Raw genomic sequence first — 25,183 nt, 5'->3', positions numbered from 1 at the left:
AACTGTCCACTGGTTCACGTCCGAGGGCCCTTCCTGGCACAATGCGCACTTGTAGCGGTGTTCTTTTTATGGCCATAGTGTCACTTTGCACCTCGGCCCACCCGCTGCACTGAGCACTCTTCAGCCCTTTTAAATGGTATAACTTTACACTACCGCATGCTCCAGCGAGCACCATTCAAGCAACAACTTTGCACTCCAGCTTCGAACATCGGCACAGTCGCAACAAGTAAGGCGACTCTACTCAGAGAAGTCACTCTGCACAGTAACAAGATTTCTTTTGCACAGACAGAAAGGGCTTCATCCGCAAAGGTAAAGCCTGCCAAAAATAGAAACAACTCATTAGTGCTGCTCAACGTTGTACTTTGCAGTAAAACAAAGAGCAAATCTAAAGATTCAGGAATCCGAGAATAAGCTTACTTCCATGAGTTCTTCACGATTTCGGATTTTGCTATAAAATGAATTCCTTCACTCAAACTAAATTAAAACTGCTAAACCGCTAATCTGTTACATGCAAGGCAGATGTCAAATTCACCGAAATAGGATCCAAGGGTATTTGGCCAATCGAGCTGTAGCAGCTTCGGTAAAAGAGTATAAGTTGAAGAGTTTGTGAATAAAGGTGTGCGCACACATAGTGAGTTGTAGGAAAATAGGCAGGGAGCAATGCCGGCTGGGGTATAGGTTCTTGTATGTTGTCTGACTGTTTGATTTGAATGTGTTGTGTAAGTGTCCTGTTGAATGTTACATGTTTGGGCTTTGACACGCTTCACTGTGGTTGTTAACTGTGTGGTGTGTCCTGAAATGTTATATGTTTGGGCTGTGTGACATGCTTAATGCTTTTCAGTAGCAACCCACTTATTCATATATAGCAACTGACAACATAAGAAGTCCGGACATACTTTGATAGTAGTTGTAGAAGTATCCTTATTGATAATAGATAAACTAATTCATAGTGATAGAACAGTAGATGAACAGGTGCCTGCACATGTCTCATGAAAATAAAATGGGTGTATGATTGCTGACGGCAGAGCAATACTGCCAAACTTATGAGTTCTTGTGGCAAACTTGATTCAGTGTCTTGACGTGTATACGCTGTTTCGCTGACTTGTCACAAGAAACAAAGTGTGTTTGATAAGATCCGACCATTTTATTACGGGAGGATCAGTATGTATGGATTCTGATGTGACTGATAAACTCATTCGTATCTTAAGCATAATCTAATACGTGAGACAACGCCCTGGCACACAATCAAAAAAAAAAAAAAAGAGAGAGCGGTTTTGTGTCCCCACAGTCCATAATGTAGAAAAGAGAGAAAAAAGCTTTTCTGATTTGTTGTGTGTGCTCACAGTGCAGAGTGTAGAGAAAAGAGAGAAAAGAAAGCCGTTTTGGTGTCACGGGTGTTGTGACTTACACACACACATTTCTGAATTGAGAAAGGAAATTATTTTAGAGGAAGCACTAGAGTTTAGATCCCACATTTGTTGATAGGCATTCATTTAATTTTTCTTTTAATCAGTTTTAAAGTGAATACTAACTGAGAAATGAAAAAGGTGAAGAGTTTAGAAGCTTGGTTCAAGAGCAAAACTTGATTTATGATCAGCTGAGTCTCTAAACAGAACAGCAAAGGGCTTCATCGAACATTTAAAAAAGATTCAGATTGTTAGAATATCCAGAATTTATAGGAATGGTGGTGATTACTCTTATTTTCTAGAATGGAAATAACTGCACCATGTCTGTTTTATGAATCTAAGGGGCTAAAAAGTTTTGTTCTCGTTTTTCTATGATTAACCGAATGTATGTGAGAGTCCAAACAGACAGAAGGGTTACGGCCGAGCGCTGGACCTTCCAAAAAAGATGAGACAGGCTGGACCCGTGCCATACTAGTTAAGGCCTGCCTGTGGATAACAGGTTCTTTAAACTCTCACACACACAAACTCACACACGTTCGCACACATACACCCATACACACACACATTCTTGAACTTGCTGCAAGATTAAACCTTTGCATTAACTGACTCCAGCAACTCTGAGTCTCATTGAGAGACTTTTCTCAACAATTGGGTCCTCAAACCAGATCTCAACGTTTTTTCCGCTGTCCAGGGTCGGAGCTGAAACCGTGCACGGGGGAGTCCAGTACTCCTAATGAAAGACCCCCTGCTGAATTGCGGTAATTAGGGGCCAGTGTCCACTGAAAGGGGGAAAAAGGGACGAGATCGTACTTTTGAATCAATGGCCAGAAGCCATTGGCAGTGCAGGCATCAACAATAATGGTGTTATTTCACCCATTAACACTTAAGGTACCTCATGCAGTGGCTGTGATATGGTTACTTAACAAAATATCTTTACCAGACATCTCTCCTACATAACAGTTCTTCTTTCACAGCCACACCTTGTTGTCGAGAGATGTGCTACACTTAATCCATCCACACTGCTACCTACCCCACAGATGGAAAGCCTCATGATTGCATGTCAGAAATAACCATCAGTGTTTTACCCAGGCCAGACTTAACTGATATACATTATGAAAATGCAGAAATAACTATATTTATTCAACAGATCAAGGAAAAAAACCCTGATGGCACAAATGCTACAGGATTTGCAGTAGTAACAGAAACTGAAGTTTTCTTAAAACAACCACTACCAAAAAATTACTCTGTTCAAGCAGTCGAATTGGTAGCTTTAACTGAAGCTTGTAAATTAAATAACAAAAAGGTTGTTAACGTTTACACTGACAGTCAGTATGCCTTCTCAACTGTACATGTGTTAACACAGCATTGGAAAAACAGGTATGTTGACATCCACAGCTAAATGTATAAACTACAAATATTTTAGCATTATTAGATGTTATTCAATTGCCATCTACAATAGACTCGTATGAATGACCGGAAGGAAAACCATACTGCCAAAGAATTTGTTTAAATATGCTGCAGTATTGAGCCACGGACCATGTCATGTCTCAACAGGAGGGATGGAAGCAATAATGAACCAGGTTTTTACAGCATATGGTTTTACTAATTATTAAAAACATTTCTTTAGAATAAATAAATGAATAAAGTTTTGTCTAGCAGGTCAAATATGTGCAAAATACATTCCACAGGGCAATCTAAGACCAAAACGAAGATAATTCCCTAAGCCAGTGTATCTTTTTCAACATATTTGTTTGGATTTCATTATTTCATTATTTTGTAGATTTCATTGAACTAAATTAATGTTAAGGGAAACGATTCTGCTCAGTGACAACAGAGGTTTTTACCAAATGGTCTGAAATATTTCCATGTGCACAAGCAGATGCACTCTCAGTAGCAAAATCACGCGTAAAATAACTCATTTCTAGATTTGAAATTCCTGAAAATATCTTCAGTGATAATTTGACACACTTTGTAAACAATGTCATCTCACTGATGGCAAAGAACTTAAAATAGACCTTAGAAACCACTGTGATATAGAAGGTTTCGCTAACACATTGGAATTGTTTTACTATTTACATATGCATGTGCAGTGAAGAATTGCTTGCTGCTGATAAATGCAAAGAAGAACAGCTTACACATAAATGCTCACATATAGGCTGCTGAATGCAATGAAGACCTGCTTATCCAGTAAAGTTCAATGTCAATGTGCAATATTCAATTAGGATTTGCAAAACAGTGAAGTTAAACAATGAATGGGTCCATAGTCGGTATGAGAAGACTACAGGAATATTTACCTGGGTGTACGTTCAAACAGAGATGAGAAAATTGCGATAAATTATTGTTTGTTTGTTTGTTAGTATGTATATGAATGTTATGTATATAAACTGTGTTGAGTTGTAGTTACTCAGTAGTGTCTCAGTGAAACAACCGACGGGGGAAGCCTTGCGGTGACAACAAAAGCAGTGTTTTACTGATCAGTCAAGTTGCTCCAGTGTACTCCATACAAACTGGTTGGCTACTGAAGGGATAGAAAATGGGGAATACTTGTTTTAAAGCAAACAAGTAATTAGATGGGAAAAATACATGTTTTAACGGGACCCAGACAATATTAAATACTCAGACAGATGGGAGAAGAAGTGTAGTTTTGTAGGAAATCACAAAATTATTGCATAAAATGAGTGAAATCAATTGAAGAATGCCTTTCTGAAGAGCTGTTTACCACAGATGAGCAGCTTTGCGACCAAGCACATTGTAGATCGCTTTACTGCCAAAATGATCTAGTTTAATGGATTGGTTTAGACATTTATAACAGCATTTTAAGAACAAAGAGAGAAACAAAAAGGGACAACGCTTCATGGTGGAAGGTGATGTATAAATAACTGTGTATATGATGAAGGAGAGACCATTTGAGCAGCACAGCCATTTCGCAGCACAGGGACAGCAGTCCAAGTTAAAGGATCTCCCATGTGGTATCACCTGTCACACTGTGTCAAGGCATCAAAAGAAGAAAAAATCACCAAACTCAAGGACAAAGAGACGAAGACTCCGGTGAACGAAGAGAGAGGACTTACAAACCAGAAATACAAAAGGATGCTCGATATCAAGATCCAGAAGAAGAGGCTAACAATGCCACGGACACTTACGATGCTGGGAATGATGCCAGCAATGAACAGAGAAGAAGATTCAGTGTCATCAATCTGCAACACGTGCCTCTAATGAGAGGGTGAATATAGAATCCTCAACGATTACAACGTCTCTGGGAACTGTGACAACAACAAGGTTTAAACCATTTTGATATATATTGTAACCTATTGGCTAAGGAATAGTGCTGAAAATGAGGTAAATCTAATCCACCACTGTCCTTGGTCTTCTGTAGGGTTTTTAAACTAATACGTGGTGGTTTGTTTTTCCACAGAAATTTGGAGATGCATGAATCTAGTGACTTAAACCAAGTAGCAGATGGTTTTATGGGGATCATTGAGAACAAATAGTTAACTTTTGGTAGTATCATCATTTTAATGGTTGTAACTCTCCCCATAAGTGATATAGGTAAGGACTTCCAACGAGAGAGATCGTCCTCTACTCTCTTTACTAATTGCACATAATCCATCTGTACTTATCAGTTTAATATGTGATATGTCTATGCAAGGACTACATATTAAATGGATTTTTATCAATAGGAGTTGAAAAAGGAGCTTGCTCCGTTCACTCCAAGCATCGACCCGGTACTGCAGTGCCGCTGGGAACGGTGCGCTCTCCTCTGCTCTTGTGAAAAAGCTAACAGGATGGAAGTTTCTTTTAGTCTGCTGAGAAAAGAGAGTGAATGCGAAGTAGACTTTAACACGGCTCTGGGAGCGAGCCGAGTGCGGGCTAACCAGGAGAAATGCTTGAAAGAAACGCGACACCGAATGAGCGGTCAGAACAAAGCCTCAATACGGTGTTCCTGTGGTGTTTTTATAAAATGCGGTGAAAATAAAGGTGTGAATGCCCCATAGAAAACTAAAAGGTGGAGCGGAAGTGTTCGGCTGCAAGAAGGTGTGAATGTCCGACTATATTTGGTGAAAAGCAGGTGAAGCAAGGTCTGAATGCCCAACCTTACATCATCAAAAGCGAGATCAGAGGTTTTTGGCTGCAAGAAGGCCATAGTTTGCCAAAAGCGGGTAAGGTGCGAATGACCGACTAAATATCAACAAAAGTGGGGGCGGAGGTCTTCGGATGCAAGTGGGTGTGAATATCCCACCATACAAGTATGGTGGAGAGGAAGCTGTGAATGGCCGACCATAGTTTGCAAAAAGCGGGTGAGAAAAGGTGCGAATGTCCAACCATACATGATCGAAACAGGGTGTTTGGCTGCGACAAGGTGTGAATGTCCACCCATAATTAATGAAAAGCGGGCAACAAGTAGGTTCGAATGCCATACCATACATCATCAAAAGCAGGAGTGGATGTGTTCGGCTACAAGAAGGTTTGAATGTCCGAGCATAGTTTGTAAAAAGCGGGTAAGAAAAGGTTCGAATGCCCGAACATACACCATCAAAAGAGGGAGCGGAGGTGTTCCGCTGTAAGACGGTGTGAATGTCCGACCATAGTTGGTAAAAAGTGGGTATGAAAAGGTGCGAATGCCCAAATTCGGCTGCAAAAAACTGTGTTCGGCTGCAAAAAGGTGTGAATGTTCGACTAAAGTTTGTAAAAAGCGGGTAAGACAAGGTGCGAATGCCTGACAATGTATGATCAAAAGCGGGAGCGGAGGTGTTCAGCTGCAAGAAGGTCTAAATGTCCATAATTAATTGCTAGAAAACATGAAAGAAAATTTTCGAAAATCAATCCGCACATGATCATAAGTGGGAGAGGAGGTGTTCAGCTGCAAGAAGGTGTGAATATCCTACCATAATTGCTGAAAAATGTGTTAGAAACGGTAAGAATCCCGGACCATACCTCATCAAAAGCTAGAGAGGTGGTGTTCGGCTACAAGTAGGTGTGAATGTCTGACTAAAGTTCAAATATATTAACAAAAGCGGGAGGAGAGGTCTTCGGATGAGTGGTTGAGAATTTCCAACCATAATCTATAAAATGCGGTGAAAAAAAAGGTGTGATAGAAACCTAAAAGGTGGAGCGGAAGTGTTCGGCTGCAAGAAGGTGTGAATGTCCATCTATAGTTGGTGAAAAGCAGGAAAAGCAAGGTCTGAATGCCCAATCTTACATCATCAAAAGCGAGATCAGAGGTGTTTGGCGGCAAGAAAACGGGTAAGGTGTGAATGACCGACTAAATATCAACAAAAGTGGGGGCGGAGATCTTCGGATGCAAGTGGGTGTGAATATCCCACCATACAAGTATGGTGGAGAGGAAGCTGTGAATGGCCGACCATAGTTTGCAAAAAGCGGGTGAGAAAAGGTGCGAATGTCCAACCATACATGATCAAAACAGGGAGCGGAGGTGTTTGGCTGTGACAAGGTGTGAATGTCCACCCATAATTAATGAAAAGCGGGCAACAAGTAGGTTCGAATGCCCAACCATACATCAACAAAAGCAGGAGTGGATGTGTTTGGCTACAAGAAGGTGTGAAAGTCCGACCATGGTTTGTAAAAAGCGGGTAAGACAAGGTGCGAATGCCCGACAATGTATGATCAAAAGAGGGAGCGGAGTTGTTCGGCTGCAAGGTCTGAATTTCCAACCATAATTTGTAAACACCGTTGAAGAAAAGGCTCGAAAGCCCGACTATACACCATCAAAAGCGGGAGCGGAGGTGTTCAGCTGCAAGAAGGTCTGAATGTCCACCAATAATTACTGAAAAATGGGTAAGAAAAGGTGTGAATGCCCAACTATACATCATCACAAGCAGAAGTGGATGTGTTCGGCCACAAGAAGGTTTGAATGTCCGACCATAGTTTGTAAAAGGCGGGTAAGAAAAGGTTCGAATGCCCGAACATACACAATCAAAAGAGGGAGCGGAGGTGTTTCACTGCAAGAAGGTGTGAATGTCCGAGCATAGTTTGTAAAAAGTGGGTAAGAAAAGGTTCGAATGCCAGAACATACACCATCAAAAGAGGGAGCGGAGGTGTTCCGCTGTAAGAAGGTGTGAATGTCCGACCATAGTTGGTAAAAAGCGGGTAAGAAAAGGCTAAAATACCCAACTCTACACAATAAATAGCGGGAGCGGAGTTGTTCGGCTAAAAGAAGGTATGAAAGTCCGACCATGGTTTGTAAAAAGCGGGTAAGAAAAGGTTCGAATGCCAAAATATACACCATCAAAAGCGGAAGCCGAGGTGTTCGGCTGCAAGTAGGTGTGAATGTCAGATCATAATTTGTAAAAAGCTGATGAGAAAGGTGTGAATGACCGACAATAATTGCTGAAAAATGTGTTAGAAAAGGTAAGAATGCCGGACCATTCATCATCAAAAGCGGGAGAAGAGGTGTTCGGCTGCAAGAAGCTGTGAATGTCCAGCCATAATAACTCAAAAACGGGTAAGAAAAGGTAGTATTGCCAGACCATAAATGATCAAAACAGGGAGCGGAGGTGTTCCGCTGTAAGAAGGTGTGAATGTCCCACCATAATTGGTAAAAAGCGGGTAAGAAAAGGTTAAAATACCCGACTGTACACAATCAATAGCGGGAGCGGAGTTGTTTGGCTACTAAAAGGTGTGAAAGTCCGACCATGGTTTGTAAAAAGCGGGTAAGAAAAGGTGCGAATGCCGGACAATGTATGATCAAAAGAGGGAACGGAGGTTTTCGGCTGCAAGAAGGTCTAAATGTCCAACCATAATTTGTAAAAACCGGGGAAGAAAAGGCTCGGAAGCCCGACTATACACCATCAAAAACGGGAGCGGAGGTGTTCAGCTGCAAGAAGGTCTGAATGTCCATCAATAATTGCTAGAAAACATGAAAAAAAATGTTCGAATATCCAACCGCACATGATCATAAGTGGGAGAGGAGGTGTTCAGCTGCAAGAAGGTGTGAATGTCCACCCATAATTCCTCAAAAATGGGTAAAAAAAAGGTGCGAATGCCCAACCATACATCATCAAAAGCAGGACTGGATGTGTTCGGCTACAAGAAGGTTTGAATGTCCGAGCATAGTTTGTAAAAAGCGGGTAAGAAAAGGTTCGAATGCCCGAACCTACACCATCAAAAGAGGGAGCGGAGGTGTTCCGCCATAAGAAGGTGTGAATGTCCGACCGTAGTTGGTAAAAAGCGGGTAAGAAAAGGTTAAAATACCCGACTGTACACAATCAATAGCGGGAAGGGATGTGTTCGGCTACAAGAAAGTGTGAAAGTCCAACCATGTTTTGTAAAAAGTGGTTAAGAAAAGGTGCGAATGCCCGACAATGTATGATCAAAAGAGGGAGCGGAGGTTTTCGGCTGCAAGAAGATCTGAATGTCCAACGATAATTTGTAAAAACCGGGGAAGAAAAGGCTCGAAAGCCCAACTATACACCATCAAAAGCGGGAGCAGAGGTGTTCAGCTGCAAGAAGGTCTCAATGTCCATCAATAATTGCTAGAAAACATGAAAGAAAATTTTTCGAATATCAAACCGCACATGATCATATGCGGGAGAGGAGGTGTTCAGCTGTAAGATGGTGTGAATGTCCACCCATAATTCCTGAAAAATGGGTAAAAAAAGGTGCGAATGCCCAACCATACAACATCAAAAGCAGGTGTTCGGCTGTGAGTAGGTGTGAATGTCCGACCATACTTGCTGAAAAATATGACAAAGCAGTTTTCACTTGGTTTGAGTGAAGGAATTCATTTTATATCAAAATCCAAAATTGTGTAGAACTCGTGGAAATAAGTTTATTCTCGGATTCCTAAAGGTTTAGTGTTGTTCTTTGGTATACTGCAAAGTAATACTTTCTATTTTGTTGAAACCGATTCAGACATGGATAAATATGAAGGACAAAGCAGTTTTAACTTGGTTTGAGTGAAGGAATTCATTTTATATCAAAATCCAAAATTGTGTAGAACTGGTGAAAAGAAGCTTATTCTCGGATTCCTAAAGGTTTAGTGTTGTTCTTTGGTATACTGCAAAGTAATACTTTCTATTTTGTTGAAACCCATTCAGACATGGATAAATATGAAGGACAAAGCAGTTTTAACTTGGTTTGAGTGAAGGAATTCATTTTATATCAAAATCCGAAATTGTGTAGAACTGGTGATAAGAAGCTTATTCTCGGATTCCTAAAGGTTTAGTGTTGTTCTTTGGTATACTGCAAAGTACAACGTTCTTTTTTGTTTAAAGCTATTTAGACATGAATAAATATGAAGGACAAAGCAGTTTTAACTTGGTTTGAGTGAAGGAATTCATTTTATATCAAAATCCGAAATTGTGTAGAACTGGTGAAAAGAAGCTTATTCTCGGATTCCTAAAGGTTTAGTGTTGTTCTTTGGTATACTGCAAAGTAATACTTTCTTTTTTGTTGAAACCTATTCAGACATGGATAAATATTAAGGACAAAGCAGTTTTAACTTGGTTTGAGTGAAGGAATTCATTTTATATCAAAATCCGAAATTGTGTAGAACTGGTGAAAAGAAGCTTATTCTCGGATTCCTAAAGGTTTAGTGTTGTTCTTTGGTATACTGCAAAGTAATACTTTCTTTTTTGTTGAAACCTATTCAGACATGGATAAATATTAAGGACAAAGCAGTTTTAACTTAATCGGTTTCAACAAAATAGAAAGTATTACTTTGCAGTATACCAAAGAACAACACTAAACCTTTAGGAATCCGAGAATAAACTTATTTCCACGAGTTCTACACAATTTCGGATTTCTAAATAAAATGAAATCCTTCACTCAAACCAAGTGAAAACTGCTTTGTCATATTTTTCAGCAAGTATGGTCGGACATTCACACCTACTCACAGCCGAACACCTCCGCTGCCGCATTTGATGGTGTATAGTTGGGCATTCTCACCATTTCTCATCAGGTTTTTGCAAATTATGATCTGACATTCACACCTGCTTTTGATGATGTATGGTTGGGCATTCGCACCTTTTTTACCCATTTTTCAGGAATTATGGGTGGACATTCACACCTTCTTGCAGCTGAACACCTCCTCTCCCGCATATGATCATGTGCGGTTTGATATTCGAAAATTTTCTTTCATGTTTTTTAGCAATTATTGATGGACATTGAGACCTTCTTGCAGCTGAACACCTCTGCTCCCGCTTTTGATGGTGTATAGTCGGGCTTCCGAGCCTTTTCTTCCCCGGTTTTTACAAATTATGGTTGGACATTCAGACCTTCTTGCAGCCGAAAACCTCCGCTCCCTCTTTTGATCATACATTGTCGGGCATTCACACCTTTTCTTAACCGCTTTTTACAAAACATGGTCTGACTTTCACACCTTCTTGTAGCCGAACACATCCCTTCCCGCTATTGATTGTGTACAGACGGCCATTTTAACCTTTTCTTACCCGCTTTTTACCAACTACGGTCGGACATTCACACCTTCTTATGGCGGAAAACCTCCGCTCCCTCTTTTGATGGTGTATGTTCGGGCATTCGAACCTTTTCTTACCCGCTTTTAACAAACTATGCTCGGACATTCAAACCTTGTAGCCGAACACATCCAGTCCTGCTTTTGATGATGTATGGTTGGGCATTCGCACCTTTTTTTTTACCCATTTTTGAGGAATTATGTGTGGACATTCACACCTTCTTGCAGCTAAACACCTCCGCTCCCACTTATGATCATGTGCGGTTTGATATTCGAAAATTTTCTTTCATGTTTTCTAGCAATTATTGATGGACATTCAGACCTTCTTGCAGCTGAACCCCTCTGCTCCCGCTTTTGATGGTGTATAGTCGGGATTTCGAGCCTTTTCTTCCCCGGTTTTTACAAATTATGGTTGGACATTCAGACCTTCTTTTAGCCGAAAACCTCCGCTCCCTCTTTTGATCATACATTGTCGGGCATTCGCACCTTTTCTTACCCGCTATTTACAAAACATGGTCGGACTTTCACACCTTCTTGTAGCCGAACACATTCGCTCCCGCTATTGATTGTGTACAGTCGGGTATTTTAACCTTTTCTTACCCACTTTTTAGCAACTACGGTCGGACATTCACACCTTATGGCGGAACACCTCCGCTCCCTGTTTTGATCATTTATGGTCTGGCAATACTACCTTTTCTTACCCGTTTTTGAGTAATTATGGCTGGACATTCACAGCTTCTTGCATCCGAACACCTCTTCTCTGCTTTTGATGATGAATAGTCCGGCATTCTTACCTTTTCTTACACATTTTTCAGTAATTATTGTCGGTCATTCACACCTTTCTCATCAGCTTTTTGCAAATTATGATCTGACATTCACACCTACTTGCAGCCGAACACCTCGGCTTCCATTTTTGATGGTGTATATTTTGGCATTCGAACCTTTTCTTACCCACTTTTTACAAACTATGCTCGGACATTCAAACCTTCTTGTGGCTGAACACATCCACTTCTGCTTTTTATGATGTATAGTTGGGCATTCACACCTTTTCATACCCATTTTTCAGTAATTATTGGTTGGAAATTCAGACCTTGCAGCCGAACACCTCCGCTCCCTCTTTTGATCATACATTGTCGGGCATTCGCACCTTGTCTTACCCGCGTTTTACAAAACATGGTCTGACTTTCACACCTTCTTGTAGCCGAACAACTCCGCTCCCGCTATTGATTGTGTAGAGTCGGGTATTTTAACCTTTTCTTACCCGTTTTTTACCAATTATTGTCGGACTTTCACACCGTCTTACAGCGGAACACCTCCGCTCCCTCTTTTGATGGTGTATGTTCGGGCATTCGAACTTTTTCTTACCCACTTTTTACAAACTATGGTCGGACATTCAAACCTACTTGTAGCAGAACACATCCACTTCTTCTTTTGATGATGTATGGTTGGGCATTCGCACCTTTTCTTACCCATTTTTCAGGAATTATGGGTGGACATTCACACCTACTTGCAGTCGAACAGCTCTGCTCCCACTTTTGATTATGTTTGGTTGGATATTCGAACCTTTTCTTAACTGCTTTTTACAAACTTTGGTCAGACGTTCACACCTTCTTGCAGCCGAACACCTCCGTTTCCGCTTTTGATGGTATATATTCGGGCATTCGAACCTTTTCTTACCCGCTTTTTACCAACTATGGTCGGACATTCGCACCATCTTACAGCGGAACACCTCCGCTCCCTCTTTTGATGGTGTATTTTCGGGCATTCGCACCTTTTCTTACCCGCTTTTTACAAACTATGGTTGGACATTCAAACCTTCTTGTAGCCGAAAACCTCCACTCCCTCTTCTGATTATACATTGTCGGGCATTCGCACCTTTTCTTACCCGCTTTTTACAAACTATGCTCGGACATTCAAACCTTCTTGTAGCCAAACACATCCACTCCTGCTTTTGTTGATGTATGGTTGGGCATTCGAACCTACTTGTTGCCCGCTTTTCATTAATTATGGGTGGACATTCACACCTACTTGCAGCCGAACACCTCGGCTTCCGCTTTTGATGGTGTGTATTTTTGCATTCGAACCTTTTCTTACCCGCTTTTTACAAACCATGGTCGGACTTTCACACCTTCTTTTAGCCGAACAACTCCGCTCCCGCTATTGATTGTGTAGAGTCGGGTATTTTAACCTTTTCTTACCCGCTTTTTACCAACTATGGTCGGACATTCACACCTTCTTACAGCGGAAAACCTCCGCTCCCTCTTTTGATGGTGTATGTTCTGGCATTCGAACCTTTTCTTACCCACTTTTTACAAACTATGCTCGGACATTCACACCTTCTTGCAGCGAAACACCTCCGCTCCCTCTTTTGATTGTGTATGTTCGGGCATTCAAACCTTTTCTTACCCGCCTTTTACAAACTATGGTCGGACATTCAAACCTTCTTGTGGCCGAACACATCCACTTCTGCTTGTGATGATGTATAGTTGGGCATTCACACCTTTTCTTACGCATTTCTCAGTAATTATTGGTGGACATTCAGACCTTCTTGCAGCTGAACACCTCTGCTCCCGCTTTTGATGGTGTATAGTCGGGCTTTCGAGGCTTTTCTTCAACGGTGTTTACAAATTATGGTTGGAAATTCAGACCTTGCAGCCGAACACCTCCGCTCCCTCTTTTGATCATACATTGTCGGGCATTCGCACCTTGTCTTACCCGCGTTTTACAAACCATGGTCGGACTTTCACACCTTCTTGTAGCCGAACAACTCCGCTCCCGCTATTGATTGTGTACAGTCGGGTATTTTAACCTTTTCTTACCCGCTTTTTACCAATTATGGTCGGACATTCACACCGTCTTACAGCGGAACACCTCCGCTCCCAATTTTGATGGTGTATGTTCGAGCATTCGAACTTTTTCTTACCCACTTTTTACAAGCTATGGTCGGACATTCAAACCTTCTTGTAGCCGAACAACTCCGCTCCCGCTATTGATTGTGTACAGTCCGGTTTTTTAACCTTTTCTTACCCGCTTTTTACCAACTATGGTCGGACATTCGCAGCATCTTACAGCGGAACACCTCCGCTCCCTCTTTTGATGGTGTATGTTCGGGCATTCGAACTTTTTCTTACCCGCTGTTTACAAACTATGGTTGGACATTCAAACCTTCTTGTAGCAGAACACATCCACTTCTTCTTTTGATGATGTATGGTTGGGCATTCGCACCTTTTCTTACCCATTTTTCAGGAATTATGGGTGGAAATTCACACCTACTTGCAGTCGAACAGCTCTGCTCCCACTTTTGATTATGTTTGGTTGGATATTCGAACCTTTTCTTAACTGCTTTTTACAAACTTTGGTCGGACGTTCACACCTTCTTGCAGCCGAACACCTCCGCTTCCGCTTATGATGGTATATATTCGGGCATTCGAACCTTTTCTTACCCGCTTTTTACCAACTATGGTCGGACATTCGCACCATCTTACAGCGGAACACCTCCGCTCCGTCTTTTGATGGTGTATTTTCGGGCATTCGCACCTTTTCTTACCCGCTTTTTACAAACTATGGTTGGACATTCAAACCTTCTTGTAGCCGAAAACCTCCACTCCCTCTTTTGATCATACATTGTCGGGCATTCGCACCTTTTCTTACCCGCTTTTTACAAACTATGCTCGGACATTCAAACCTTCTTGTAGCCAAACACATCCACTCCTGCTTTTGTTGATGTATGGTTGGGCATTCGAACCTACCTGTTGCCCGCTTTTCATTAATTATGGGTGGACATTCAGACCTACTTGCAGCTGAACACCTCTGCTTCCGCTTTTGATGGTGTATATTTTTGCATTCGAACCTTTTCTTACCCGCTTTTTACAAACCATGGTCGGACTTTCACACCTTCTTTTAGCCGAACAACTCCGCTCCCGCTATTGATTGTGTAGAGTCGGGTATTTTAACCTTTTCTTACCCGCTTTTTACCAACTATGGTTGGACATTCACACCTTCTTACAGCGGAACACCTCCGCTCCCTCTTTTGATGGTGTATGTTCGGGCATTCGAACCTTTTCTTACCCGCTTTTTACAAACTATGCTTGGACATTCACACCTTCTTGCAGCGAAACACCTCCGCTCCCTCTTTTGATTGTGTATGTTCGGGCATTCAAACCTTTTCTTACCCGCCTTTTACAAACTATGGTCGGACATTCAAACCTTCTTGTGGCCGAACACATCCACTTCTGCTTTTGATGATGTATAGTTGGGCATTCACACCTCTTCTTACCCATTTTTCAGTAATTATTGGTGGACATTCAGACCTTCTTGCAGCTGAACACCTCTGCTCCCGCTTTTGATGGTGTATAGTCGGGCTTTCGAGGCTTTTCTTCAACGGTGTTTACAAATTATGGTTGGAAATTCAGACCTTGCAGCCGAACACCTCCGCTCCCTCTTTTGATCATACATTGTCGGACATTCGCACCTTGTCTTACCCGCGTTTTACAAACCATGGTCGGACATTCACAGCTTCCTCTCCACCATACTTGTATGGTGGGATAGTCACACCCACTTGCATCCGAAGACCTCCGCCCCCACTTTTGTTGATATTTAGTCGGTCATTCGCACCTTACCCGCTTTTGGCAAACTATGGCCTTCTTGCAGCCAAAAACCTCTGATCTCGCTTTTGATGATGTAAGGTTGGGCATTCAGACCTTGCTTCACCTGCTTTTCACCAAATATAGTCGGACATTCACACCTTCTTGCAGCCGAACACTTCCGCTCCACCTTTTAGTTTTCTATGGGGCATTCACACCTTTTTTTTCACCGCATTTTATAAAAACACCACAGGAACACCGTATTGAGGCTTTGTTCTGACCGCTCATTTGGTGTCGCGTTTCTTTCAAGCAATTCTCCTGGTTAGCCCGCACTCGGCTCGCTCCCAGAGCCGTGTTAAAGTCTACTTCGCATTCACTCTCTTTTCTCAGCAGACTAAAAGAAACTTCCATCCTGCACCGCTGTTAGCTTTTTCACAAGAGCAGAGGAGAGCGCACCGTTCCCAGCGGCACTGCAGTACCGGGTCGATGCTTGGAGTGAACGGAGCAAGCTCCTTTTTCAACTCCTATTGATAAAAATCCATTTAATATGTAGTCCTTGCATAGACATATCACATATTAAACTGATAAGTACAGATGGATTATGTGCAATTAGTAAAGAGAGTAGAGGACGATCTCTCTCGTTGGAAGTCCTTACCTATATCACTTATGGGGAGAGTTACAACCATTGTTCTGACCGCTCATTCGGTGTCGCGTTTCTTTCAAGCAATTCTCCTGGTTAGCCCGCACTCGGCTCGCTCCCAGAACTGTGTTAAAGTCTACTTCGCATTCACTCTCTTTTCTCAGCAGACTAAAAGAAAGTTTCATCTTGGGCTCCCTGAAACTTCCATCCTGCACCGCTGTTTGCTTTTTCACAAGAGCAGAGGAGAGCGCACCGTTCCCAGGGGCACTACAGTACCGGGTCGATGCTTGGAGTGAACGGAGCAAGCTCCTTTTTCAACTCCTATTGATACAAATCCATTTAATATGTAGTCCTCGCATAGAGGACACATCAGACATTAAACTGATAAGAACAGATACTACACTTGATCTTAGCCAAAAGGCCGAGAAGCGATAACTGTCCACTGGTTCACGTCCGAGGGCCCTTCCTGGCACAATGCGCACTTGTAGCGGTGTTCTTTTTATGGCCATAGTGTCACTTTGCACCTCGGCCCACCCGCTGCACTGAGCACTCTTCAGCCCTTTTAAATGGTATAACTTTACACTACCGCACGCTCCAGCGAGCACCATTCAAGCAACAACTTTGCACTCCAGCTTCGAACATTGGCACAGTCGCAACAAGTAAGGCGACTCTACTCAGAGAAGTCACTCTGCACAGTAACAAGATTTCTTTTGCACAGACAGAAAGGGCTTCATCCGCAAAGGTAAAGCCTGCCAAAAATAGAAACAACTCATTAGTGCTGCTCAACGTTGTACTTTGCAGTAAAACAAAGAGCAAATCTAAAGATTCAGGAATCCGAGAATAAGCTTACTTCCATGAGTTCTTCACGATTTCGGATTTTGCTATAAAATGAATTCCTTCACTCAAACTAAATTAAAACTGCTAAACCGCTAATCTGTTACATGCAAGGCAGATGTCAAATTCACCGAAATAGGATCTAAGGGTATTTGGCCAATCGAGCTGTAGCAGCTTCGGTAAAAGAGTATAAGTTGAAGAGTTTGTGAATAAAGGTGTGCGCACACATAGTGAGTTGTAGGAAAATAGGCAGGGAGCAATGCCGGCTGGGGTATAGGTTCTTGTATGTTGTCTGACTGTTTGATTTGAATGTGTTGTGTAAGTGTCCTGTTGAATGTTACATGTTTGGGCTTTGACACGCTTCACTGTGGTTGTTAACTGTGTGGTGTGTCCTGAAATGTTATATGTTTGGGCTGTGTGACATGCTTAATGCTTTTCAGTAGCAACCCACTTATTCATATATAGCAACTGACAACATAAGAAGTCCGGACATACTTTGATAGTAGTTGTAGAAGTATCCTTATTGATAATAGATAAACTAATTCATAGTGATAGAACAGTAGATGAACAGGTGCCTGCACATGTCTCATGAAAATAAAATGGGTGTATGATTGCTGACGGCAGAGCAATACTGCCAAACTTATGAGTTCTTGTGGCAAACTTGATTCAGTGTCTTGACGTGTATACGCTGTTTCGCTGACTTGTCACAAGAAACAAAGTGTGTTTGATAAGATCCGACCATTTTATTACGGGAGGATCAGTATGTATGGATTCTGATGTGACTGATAAACTGATAAACGCCCTGGCACACAATCAAAAAAAAAAAAAGAGAGAGCGGTTTTGTGTCCCCACAGTCCATAATGTAGAAAAGAGAGAAAAAAGCCTTTCTGATTTGTTGTGTGTGCTCACAGTGCAGAGTGTAGAGAAAAGAGAGAAAAGAAAGCCGTTTTGGTGTCACGGGTGTTGTGACTTACACACACACATTTCTGAATTGAGAAAGGAAATTATTTTAGAGGAAGCACTAGAGTTTAGATCCCACATTTGTTGATAGGCATTCATTTAATTTTTCTTTTAATCAGTTTTAAAGTGAATACTAACTGAGAAATGAAAAAGGTGAAGAGTTTAGAAGCTTGGTTCAAGAGCAAAACTTGGTTTATGATCAGCTGAGTCTCTAAACAGAACAGCAAAGGGCTTCATCGAACATTTAAAAAAGATTCAGATTGTTAGAATATCCAGAATTTATAGGAATGGTGGTGATTACTCTTATTTTCTAGAATGGAAATAACTGCACCATGTCTGTTTTATGAATTTAAGGGGCTAAAAAGTTTTGTTCTCGTTTTTCTATGATTAACCGAATGTATGTGAGAGTCCAAACAGACAGAAGGGTTACGGCCGAGCGCTGGACCTTCCAAAAAAGATGAGACAGGCTGGACCCGTGCCATACTAGTTAAGGCCTGCCTGTGGATAACAGGTTCTTTAAACTCTCACACACACAAACTCACACACGTTCGCACACATACACCCATACACACACACATTCTTGAACTTGCTGCAAGATTAAACCTTTGCATTAACTGACTCCAGCAACTCTGAGTCTCATTGAGAGACTTTTCTCAACAATTGGGTCCTCAAACCAGATCTCAACGTTTTTTCCGCTGTCCAGGGTCGGAGCTGAAACCGTGCACGGGGGAGTCCAGTACTCCTAATGAAAGACCCCCTGCTGAATTGCGGTAATTAGGGGCCAGTGTCCACTGAAAGGGGGAAAAAGGGACGAGATCGTACTTTTGAATCAATGGCCAGAAGCCATTGGCAGTGCAGGCATCAACAATAATGGTGTTATTTCACCCATTAACACTTAAGGTACCTCATGCAGTGGCTGTGATATGGTTACTTAACAAAATATCTTTACCAGACATCTCTCCTACATAACAGTTCTTCTTTCACAGCCACACCTTGTTGTCGAGAGATGTGCTACACTTAATCCATCCACACTGCTACCTACCCCACAGATGGAAAGCCTCATGATTGCATGTCAGAAATAACCATCAGTGTTTTACCCAGGCCAGACTTAACTGATATACATTATGAAAATGCAGAAATAACTATATTTATTCAACAGATCAAGGAAAAAAACCCTGATGGCACAAATGCTACAGGATTTGCAGTAGTAACAGAAACTGAAGTTTTCTTAAAACAACCACTACCAAAAAATTACTCTGTTCAAGCAGTCGAATTGGTAGCTTTAACTTAAGCTTGTAAATTAAATAACAAAAAGGTTGTTAACGTTTACACTGACAGTCAGTATGCCTTCTCAACTGTACATGTGTTAACACAGCATTGGAAAAACAGGTATGTTGACATCCACAGCTAAATGTATAAACTACAAATATTTTAGCATTATTAGATGTTATTCAATTGCCATCTACAATAGACTCGTATGAATGACCGGAAGGAAAACCATACTGCCAAAGAATTTGTTTAAATATGCTGCAGTATTGAGCCACGGACCATGTCATGTCTCAACAGGAGGGATGGAAGCAATAATGAACCAGGTTTTTACAGCATATGGTTTTACTAATTATTAAAAACATTTTTTTAGAATAAATAAATGAATAAAGTTTTGTCTAGCAGGTCAAATATGTGCAAAATACATTCCACAGGGCAATCTAAGACCAAAACGAAGATAATTCCCTAAGCCAGTGTATCTTTTTCAACATATTTGTTTGGATTTCATTATTTCATTATTTTGTAGATTTCATTGAACTAAATTAATGTTAAGGGAAACAATTCTGCTCAGTGACAACAGAGGTTTTTACCAAATGGTCTGAAATATTTCCATGTGCACAAGCAGATGCACTCTCAGTAGCAAAATCACGCGTAAAATAACTCATTTCTAGATTTGAAATTCCTGAAAAGATCTTCAGTGATAATTTGACACACTTTGTAAACAATGTCATCTCACTGATGGCAAAGAACTTAAAATAGACCTTAGAAACCACTGTGATATAGAAGGTTTCGCTAACACATTGGAATTGTTTTACTATTTACATATGCATGTGCAGTGAAGAATTGCTTGCTGCTGATAAATGCAAAGAAGAACAGCTTACACATAAATGCTCACATATAGGCTGCTGAATGCAATGAAGACCTGCTTATCCAGTAAAGTTCAATGTCAATGTGTAATATTCAATTAGGATTTGCAAAACAGTGAAGTTAAACAATGAATGGGTCCATAGTCGGTATGAGAAGACTACAGGAATATTTACCTGGGTGTACGTTCAAACAGAGATGAGAAAATTGCGATAAATTATTGTTTGTTTGTTTGTTAGTATGTATATGAATGTTATGTGTATAAACTGTGTTGAGTTGTAGTTACTCAGTAGTGTCTCAGTGAAACAACCGACGGGGGAAGCCTTGCGGTGACAACAAAAGCAGTGTTTTACTGATCAGTCAAGTTGCTCCAGTGTACTCCATACAAACTGGTTGGCTACTGAAGGGATAGAAAATGGGGAATACTTGTTTTAAAGCAAACAAGGAATTAGATGGGAAAAATACATGTTTTAACGGGACCCAGACAATATTAAATACTCAGACAGATGGGAGAAGAAGTGTAGTTTTGTAGGAAATCACAAAATTATTACATAAAATTAGTGAAATCAATTGAAGAATGCCTTTCTGAAGAACTGTTTACCACAGATGAGCAGCTTTGCGACCAAGCACATTGTAGATCGCTTTACTGCCAAAATGATCTAGTTTAATGGATTGGTTTAGACATTTATAACAGCATTTTAAGAACAAAGAGAGAAACAAAAAGGGACAACGCTTCATGGTGGAAGGTGATGTATAAATAACTGTGTATATGATGAAGGAGAGACCATTTGAGCAGCACAGCCATTTCGCAGCACAGGGACAGCAGTCCAAGTTAAAGGATCTCCCATGTGGTATCACCTGTCACACTGTGTCAAGGCATCAAAAGAAGAAAAAATCACCAAACTCAAGGACAAAGAGACGAAGACTCCGGTGAACGAAGAGAGAGGACTTACAAACCAGAAATACAAAAGGATGCTCGATATCAAGATCCAGAAGAAGAGGCTAACAATGCCACGAACACTTACGATGCTGGGAATGATGCCAGCAATGAACAGAGAAGAAGATTCAGTGTCATCAATCTGCAACACGTGCCTCTAATGAGGGGGTGAATATAGAATCCTCAACGATTACAACGTCTCTGGGAACTGTGACAACAACAAGGTTTAAACCATTTTGATATATATTGTAACCTATTGGCTAAGGAATAGTGCTGAAAATGAGGTAAATCTAATCCACCACTGTCCTTGGTCTTCTGTAGGGTTTTTAAACTAATACGTGGTGGTTTGTTTTTCCACAGAAATTTGGAGATGCATGAATCTAGTGACTTAAACCAAGTAGCAGATGGTTTTATGGGGATCATTGAGAACAAATAGTTAACTTTTGGTAGTATCATCATTTTAATGGTTGTAACTCTCCCCATAAGTGATATAGGTAAGGACTTCCAACGAGAGAGATCGTCCTCTACTCTCTTTACTAATTGCACATAATCCATCTGTACTTATCAGTTTAATATGTGATATGTCTATGCAAGGACTACATATTAAATGGATTTTTATCAATAGGAGTTGAAAAAGGAGCTTGCTCCGTTCACTCCAAGCATCGACCCGGTACTGCAGTGCCGCTGGGAACGGTGCGCTCTCCTCTGCTCTTGTGAAAAAGCTAACAGCGGTGCAGGATGGAAGTTTCTTTTAGTCTGCTGAGAAAAGAGAGTGAATGCGAAGTAGACTTTAACACGGCTCTGGGAGCGAGCCGAGTGCGGGCTAACCAGGAGAAATGCTTGAAAGAAACGCGACACCGAATGAGCGGTCAGAACAAAGCCTCAATACGGTGTTCCTGTGGTGTTTTTATAAAATGCGGTGAAAATAAAGGTGTGAATGCCCCATAGAAAACTAAAAGGTGGAGCGGAAGTGTTCGGCTGCAAGAAGGTGTGAATGTCCGACTATATTTGGTGAAAAGCAGGTGAAGCAAGGTCTGAATGCCCAACCTTACATCATCAAAAGCGAGATCAGAGGTTTTTGGCTGCAAGAAGGCCATAGTTTGCCAAAAGCGGGTAAGGTGCGAATGACCGACTAAATATCAACAAAAGTGGGGGCGGAGGTCTTCGGATGCAAGTGGGTGTGAATATCCCACCATACAAGTATGGTGGAGAGGAAGCTGTGAATGGCCGATCATAGTTTGCAAAAAGCGGGTGAGAAAAGGTGCGAATGTCCAACCATACATGATCGAAACAGGGTGTTTGGCTGCGACAAGGTGTGAATGTCCACCCATAATTAATGAAAAGCGGGCAACAAGTAGGTTCGAATGCCATACCATACATCATCAAAAGCAGGAGTGGATGTGTTCGGCTACAAGAAGGTTTGAATGTCCGAGCATAGTTTGTAAAAAACGGGTAAGAAAAGGTTCGAATGCCCGAACATACACCATCAAAAGAGGGAGCGGAGGTGTTCCGCTGTAAGACGGTGTGAATGTCCGACCATAGTTGGTAAAAAGTGGGTATGAAAAGGTGCGAATGCCCAAATTCGGCTGCAAAAAACTGTGTTCGGCTGCAAAAAGGTGTGAATGTTCGACTAAAGTTTGTAAAAAGCGGGTAAGACAAGGTGCGAATGCCTGACAATGTATGATCAAAAGCGGGAGCGGAGGTGTTCAGCTGCAAGAAGGTCTAAATGTCCATAGTTAATTGCTAGAAAACATGAAAGAAAATTTTCGAAAATCAATCCGCACATGATCATAAGTGGGAGAGGAGGTGTTCAGCTGCAAGAAGGTGTGAATATCCTACCATAATTGCTGAAAAATGTGTTAGAAACGGTAAGAATCCCGGACCATACCTCATCAAAAGCTAGAGAGGTGGTGTTCGGCTACAAGTAGGTGTGAATGTCAGATCATAATTTGTAAAAAGCTGATGAGAAAGGTGTGAATGACCAACAATAATTGCTGAAAAATGTGTTAGAAAAGGTAAGAATGCCGGACCATTCATCATCAAAAGCGGGAGAAGAGGTGTTCGGCTGCAAGAAGCTGTGAATGTCCAGCCATAATAACTCAAAAACGGGTAAGAAAAGGTAGTATTGCCAGACCATTAAATGATCAAAACAGGGAGCGGAGGTGTTCCGCTGTAAGAAGGTGTGAATGTCCCACCATAATTGGTAAAAAGCGGGTAAGAAAAGGTTAAAATACCCGACTGTACACAATCAATAGCGGGAGCGGAGTTGTTTGGCTACTAAAAGGTGTGAAAGTCCGACCATGGTTTGTAAAAAGCGGGTAAGAAAAGGTGCGAATGCCGGACAATGTATGATCAAAAGAGGGAACGGAGGTTTTCGGCTGCAAGAAGGTCTAAATGTCCAACCATAATTTGTAAAAACCGGGGAAGAAAAGGCTCGGAAGCCCGACTATACATCATCAAAAGCGGGAGCGGAGGTGTTCAGCTGCAAGAAGGTCTGAATGTCCATCAATAATTGCTAGAAAACATGAAAAAAAATGTTCGAATATCCAACCGCACATGATCATAAAAGGGAGAGGAGGTGTTCAGCTGCAAGAAGGTGTGAATGTCCACCCATAATTCCTCAAAAATGGGTAAAAAAAAAGGTGCGAATGCCCAACCATACATCATCAAAAGCAGGACTGGATGTGTTCGGCTACAAGAAGGTTTGAATGTCCGAGCATAGTTTGTAAAAAGCGGGTAAGAAAAGGTTCGAATGCCCGAACCTACACCATCAAAAGAGGGAGCGGAGGTGTTCCGCCATAAGAAGGTGTGAATGTCCGACCGTAGTTGGTAAAAAGCGGGTAAGAAAAGGTTAAAATACCCGACTGTACACAATCAATAGCGGGAAGGGATGTGTTCGGCTACAAGAAAGTGTGAAAGTCCAACCATGTTTTGTAAAAAGTGGTTAAGAAAAGGTGCGAATGCCCAACAATGTATGATCAAAAGAGGGAGCGGAGGTTTTCGGCTGCAAGAAGGTCTGAATGTCCAACCATAATTTGTAAAAACCGGGGAAGAAAAGGCTCGAAAGCCCGACTATACACCATCAAAAGCGGGAGCAGAGGTGTTCAGCTGCAAGAAGGTCTCAATGTCCATCAATAATTGCTAGAAAACATGAAAGAAAATTTTCGAATATCAAACTGCACATGATCATATGCGGGAGAGGAGGTGTTCAGCTGCAAGATGGTGTGAATGTCCACCCATAATTCCTGAAAAATGGGTAAAAAAAAGGTGCGAATGCCCAACCATACAACATCAAAAGCAGGCGTGAATGTCAGATCATAATTTGCAAAAACCTGATGAGAAATGGTGAGAATGCCCGACTATACACCATCAAATGCGGGAGCGGAGGTGTTCGGCTGTGAGTAGGTGTGAATGTCCGACCATACTTGCTGAAAAATATGACAAAGCAGTTTTCACTTGGTTTGAGTGAAGGAATTCATTTTATATCAAAATCCGAAATTGTGTAGAACTCGTGGAAATAAGTTTATTCTCGGATTCCTAAAGGTTTAGTGTTGTTCTTTGGTATACTGCAAAGTAATACTTTCTATTTTGTTGAAACCTATTCAGACATGGATAAATATGAAGGACAAAGCAGTTTTAACTTGGTTTGAGTGAAGGAATTCATTTTATATCAAAATCCAAAATTGTGTAGAACTGGTGAAAAGAAGCTTATTCTCGGATTCCTAAAGGTTTAGTGTTGTTCTTTGGTATACTGCAAAGTAATACTTTGTATTTTGTTGAAACCCATTCAGACATGGATAAATATGAAGGACAAAGCAGTTTTAACTTGGTTTGAGTGAAGGAATTCATTTTATATCAAAATCCAAAATTGTGTAGAACTGGTGAAAAGAAGCTTATTCTCGTATTCCTAAAGGTTTAGTGTTGTTCTTTGGTATACTGCAAAGTAATACTTTCTTTTTTGTTGAAACCTATTCAGACATGGATAAATATTAAGGACAAAGCAGTTTTAACTTGGTTTGAGTGAAGGAATTCATTTTATATCAAAATCCGAAATTGTGTAGAACTGGTGATAAGAAGCTTATTTTCGGATTCCTAAAGGTTTAGTGTTGTTCTTTGGTATACTGCAAAGTAATACTTTCTTTTTTGTTGAAACCTATTCAGACATGGATAAATATGAAGGACAAAAGCAGTTTTAACTTGGTTTGAGTGAACGAATTCATTTTATATCAAAATCCGAAATTGTGTAGAACTCGTCAATCG

The 25,183-nt window shown here is 41.2% G+C and overlaps 1 non-coding gene and 3 pseudogenes across 1 annotated transcript; 2 read left to right on the top strand and 2 right to left on the bottom strand.

The window, feature by feature from the left end:
* The first annotated feature begins 4,988 nt into the window (after positions 1–4,988).
* LOC140283433 (U2 spliceosomal RNA) lies at positions 4,989–5,165 on the top strand (annotated as a pseudogene).
* A 10,702-nt stretch (positions 5,166–15,867) lies between these two features.
* Positions 15,868–16,044, bottom strand: LOC140283432 (U2 spliceosomal RNA; annotated as a pseudogene).
* A 260-nt stretch (positions 16,045–16,304) lies between these two features.
* LOC140283575 (U2 spliceosomal RNA) lies at positions 16,305–16,495 on the bottom strand. The gene has a single exon (XR_011910168.1). It is a non-coding gene; the product is annotated as a U2 spliceosomal RNA (small nuclear RNA).
* A 4,955-nt stretch (positions 16,496–21,450) lies between these two features.
* LOC140283431 (U2 spliceosomal RNA) lies at positions 21,451–21,627 on the top strand (annotated as a pseudogene).
* The last annotated feature ends 3,556 nt before the right edge of the window (positions 21,628–25,183 follow it).

This window comes from Leuresthes tenuis, unplaced genomic scaffold (genome assembly GCF_036924035.1).
Source record: "Leuresthes tenuis unplaced genomic scaffold, fLeuTen1.0.hap1 SCAF_23, whole genome shotgun sequence".
Lineage (NCBI taxonomy): Eukaryota > Metazoa > Chordata > Actinopteri > Atheriniformes > Atherinopsidae > Leuresthes > Leuresthes tenuis.
This window is presented reverse-complemented; position numbering and strand designations above follow the sequence as displayed.